Consider the following 5000-nt stretch of genomic DNA (forward strand, 5'->3'; position numbering starts at 1 on the left):
TCTTTTCTGCCTAGCCTGTTTGTTCTTTCCTTTAATACATGCTCTAATTATATATTGTTATTCCCTATACTCCTCATTCATATTAAAATAAAATGTCACAGATCCAAAACTTTTTGACAGTTACAGAAAATATGCAGAAGCACTACATGAATATTTCAAGTAATAATTTTTGACTAGACTTGCTGTATTTTTATGATTGTCAGCAGTATAAGCATCACTTTTTTAAATCTACAGTATGTTATAGTTTTGCTTAACAAGGGGGAATGGCATGATATAGAATACATTTAATAGCAGTACTTAAAATAAAGCATTAAAAATATCCATCAGCTGATAGAAACCCAGTTAAATCAGTTTATGTACAATAAATTAGCAAATTGCCTGACCAGCAGAATAGGGAGAATTGGGAATTGCAGACACTTATATATGCTAAGATAATCCACAATACAACAAAAAATTGGTTCTCAGATAAAACAGACAAAAAATTATTATTCTGCATTTAAAAACTTTTAATGGCTGATGCAATACAAGAATGGCTACTTCGAACATAAGTGATGTGTGTATCTGTTTACTGTCATGTCTCTACCTAGTAATGACCTGATATACCATCAAATGATAATAACCAACCCCTCTACACAGATGCTGATAAATAACAAAGAAAACTGAGAATAATTAGCAATGGTAGCAATAAGACTTAAACTCAGTGTTTGCTTTAAGACTTACAGAGCTGTTGGGAGTAAGGCTCCAAATTTCCAAATGGAAGAGAACTGAAACTGTGTTCATATTCACTTCTAGAAGAAAGAGACAAGTAGTTTTTGTACTAGCACTCAAAAAGCAAAATGAAGAAAATAAAGAATGCTAGTGCTTGAAATGGAAAAAAGAAAGAAAGAAATTGCATGTTTTGGTACTTGTATTTCTGGTGCATCTGTTCATGTGTGTGCTAGTTTCACCATGATCTGTGTTAAAGTTTGTTCCTGTTCATATAAAAGTTAAAAAGAAAAGACTGGTTTATAACAAAATCCAAAGCTTTCCAGGTGTAAAAATAAAGCTCTGAAATGCCAAAAGTTCTGAAATGAGAATCCATTCATAGTTTACAGGGTTGGACACAGGTTTCCCCAAAAGAGGGATTATGAACAAGGAAAAAAAGCCACACGAAAGGATGGAAGTAATGGAAGTATGTCCCTGTTAAATCACAAGATATGTACTGGCATAACAAGAGTTTTCTAATGACTGTAAAATATAGATGGAAACTAAGAGGGAGATCATAGCAATAATAACTTTTAACAGACATTGTCAAAAATATAAAACATTGAACTGTGGTACGTTGATAAATCAAATTTATATAATGGTTAATAGTTTTGCTTTTTTACCTAGTATTACCATTATCATAACTACCTGAAGATCATCTTCCATGAGACTTGCAAACAGGATACCTATAAGGACAAACCACAGTTAAGAAGCCAAGACGCATATCAGTAATACTTACAGTTCTTTTAAATCAGTTATACATATGCAGGATGCAACTGAAATTCAATTTATAAATTAAATATACATTTACTATTTATATTGTCATGATCCAAAGCTTAATCACTACAAGCAAGTATTGTTTTTGTTTGTTTTTCTGGTTTCTGATGTATAGAGTGGAAAGTACCACCTATACTTTGATTTTAAAAAGTTAGCTCCACTTAACTGGTCTGCATGCCATAGACTACGGTTTACTGCAAATGCTGGGAGAGTAGCTCTAGTAGTGTTGGTCCAAAAAAAATGCTGATAAAAAGAACCACTAGATAATGCTACCTGTACTTGTTTGCAGTTCTGACAGTGCTGCTATAGTGAACCTTGTGTTTGAATTTTTTTCCCTATCACTTTGGATATGCCATGCCTTTCAGTATATACATTGGTAAGTGATGGCCAATTTTCAAGTATCAAAGTACTGGCAATACTTTCCACCCTGCAAATGTCTGATACAAATCATAAATCTGGAAAGAGGGGACTGCACGGACACAACTTCACTGTAAAAATTCAAGTGTAATGCTAATAAGAAAGTATTCACAAGCATTTTACTTATTATTAATAAATGTCTCTGCACACTTACGCAAATAAATGAGCACAAACTCCATATTCCTGTGCATGTATTGCTTGCATTATGTCTAATGTATGATGTCAGTCGAGTGTTAGTAGGTAACAATATAATCATAATTAGATGTTTTTGTGTGTTTGTGTATGGCTGCAGTTAATTTACTTTTGCAAAAATTAAGTGTACAAAATATAGTTAACATATACAATACTATGTGGATCAATTTCTTTTGCATCACTGCAAATGAAATCTCATCCTTAAAGCCTGCCCCCTAGAGTGGGCATGATTGGCAGACACAACAGAGGCACCATCAAAAGTGAAGTCACAGGTGTTGAAAACAACAGGAAAACTACTTGTTTACTGAGGCATTTGTGTGCCTTGTTACATCAGCTCTACTTGTACCTACCCTTGTGCCAATCACGCCTGCTTTTGTGGACTTGCCTTTGTCAAAGTGCTTCTATAAACTGAATAATGTGTCGCATAAAAATATAGTTGCTGCCTAATCAGGGATAGGAAAACAAATCTTGTTGTACAGCAATCTCCACTCCTCAACTCAAATATAGCAGAAAAAAAGTTAAAAGGAGGGAATATGAAGTTATATGAAAACCCTTAACGCAATTACTTTCAAAAGAAATGGAAATAAAATCTCCCAAGATATTCAGATGGGCTTGTTGGACACAATTTCACTTTCCTAAGACTCCAATCTAAATTTACTGTTGCTTACGTTCAAGTGGCCAATCATTGGGCGAAAGTTAACGTATAAGAAAAGTATATAACGTATAACGAATAAGGTAAGAAGTTAACCCAAAGCTGTCAGAAGATGTATTGTTCACTTAAGCTTTATTTGGAGAAATTTCTCTACAAATAGATGGCTCCTCAAGTGCTTAGCAAGCAAGGCATTAATTAGCAGACCTCATGACCTCACAGGGTTTAACATTTCCTTGAGTTTTTGGATCTATTTTTTACTAATGTCATTAATTTTGATGCTGTTATTTTTTATTATATACAATACCATTATTATTACAGTAACATTATGAAAAGCAATATAAGCCAAAGATAAATATTTCTGAAAATCAAGGAAAAAGGTAAACAGGTGAGATGAGTAGTACTAATAATTGACTCCTTTCTCACTAAGTACTTGTGAAGCTATCTATGTATAAAGACAAATAATAAACTAAATTCACAGTGGGCACGGCATGTTCATACATGTCATCTCTGGCAGCAGTGGGTTTAAACACTTATATCAGGGGTAGGAGTGGAAAAAATAAAGGTGTAAAGTCATCTTACAAACATTGCAAATAACAATATACAACTCAATATCCTCTTTTATGTTTGTTTGTTTGTTTTTTGTCCTTTCCTTCTATGCTACAAAGTGAAATTAAAAGAAAAATTTGCCTGGTCAAGGAATGTATTGCTCCCAATGGCTTTTGGTATTAAAAAAATAAAGAAATTTAAAAAATAAAAAGAAGAGAAGCTCCGAGCCTCACACATTGCAGGAAAAACTCTGTCAAGAATTAATCCAACATGCCCTACAAGGTCTTTACTGCATGTAGTTATTTAACACGAACTTTTTGCATTTGGATAGGCAGACATCTACACTCTTACACAAAAGTCCATTCTCCTTCATTGAATAATTATTCATTATACATGAATAGGCAAGATGACATGATAAAAAAAAAGTAAATTACATAACAAGGTTACGTCTCTTCTGTATGTGAGTAACATGCAGGTCTGGACAGATGTGTATGTAATTGAGAAAATATGTACAAGTGTATATGTATACATGTATGCACAGTATGCTCATATTTATAAATATATTTGTAGACACATTTTTATGGGGAAAAAAAATCTCCTGGGAAAATTTACCAAGATGTTTTCACCTTCCACATTTCACTCAGAAAACATTACAAGTAGAATTCTTAGACACAAAGAAATTATAATATATATGTACAACTGAAAACAACACTCTCTTTGCAAAGACTTCCAGCAAAAGCTATTAAATTGTCTTTATATTTCCCAACCAAAAAATGATGAGGTTTACTTGAATTTCATCGCAAAGAAAGACAGATCAATAACAAGGTTCCGTAAGACTGCGCAAGTTTTTTTTACAAAACAAGATTAAACTGATACTTCATCCTCAAAATAGATGTAAAAATGGCTTCCTAATCTTTAATAAAAGACTTTTGCACTGAACAGCCCACTTGCCTGTATGGATCAATAGAATTAACAAAAGGAGATAGCTCGTATTCAGATACTTATTTACCACAGATATGTACTGTCCTTTTACATTGCCATAAAAAAAAACATATATAATCACCATCATAATCAAGATAAAAAAATAAAAGGTTGCCACTTTTTAAAGTATAGGTAGGTACTTTACATGAAAATAACTACTAGAAAGCAACCTTACAACATATTTTAACATGAATAGGAACAAGCAAATTACATTACCATTTTGATAGACTTCCAAGTCAAAATCATCAGAACATGACAAAAGCTTTAAGCCCTTGCACCTTTTATCTTTACAGAAATTTGTAAACCAAGGAGAAAAAAAAAGGAAAAATCTCATATCAACACCTACCATCATGACCCTTATAAACCTACTTGTTAATGAAGAACTTGCACATCAAAAGATGATACGGCAAATCCTCAATCACGAAAACATGATATTGAACAACGTAACTGGAATGACTACATAATATAGGAAAATATGATTTCTATGTAAGCAAATAAAATGTAGGGTTGGACATGTCAAGCTTAGCTGTTTGGCTAATGCAATAAGTTGTTTATCAATATACAATTGTATTGAAAAAAAAAATAATAATAAATTTGAAAAAAAAAATAAAAAAAAAAATTACCATAATAACATTATAAAAGAAATCAATATTCCAGTCAGTAAGAACAACCCCAGCAGCTTGATGAAAAA

General features: G+C 32.4%; 1 protein-coding gene across 1 annotated transcript in view; it reads right to left on the bottom strand.

Moving 5' to 3' along the window:
• Nucleotides 1-3810: 3810 nt before the first annotated feature.
• The window catches only part of Vps26 (vacuolar protein sorting 26), a 19449-nt gene continuing 18259 nt past the window's right edge, over nucleotides 3811-5000 (bottom strand). The window contains exon 9 of the mRNA XM_070135808.1: nucleotides 3811-5000. This exon is cut by the window's right edge and continues 1791 nt beyond it. The gene's annotated coding sequence lies outside the window, so the exon portion shown is untranslated.

Source organism: Penaeus vannamei, chromosome 21 (assembly GCF_042767895.1).
Source record: "Penaeus vannamei isolate JL-2024 chromosome 21, ASM4276789v1, whole genome shotgun sequence".
In the NCBI taxonomy this organism is placed as follows: domain Eukaryota; kingdom Metazoa; phylum Arthropoda; class Malacostraca; order Decapoda; family Penaeidae; genus Penaeus; species Penaeus vannamei.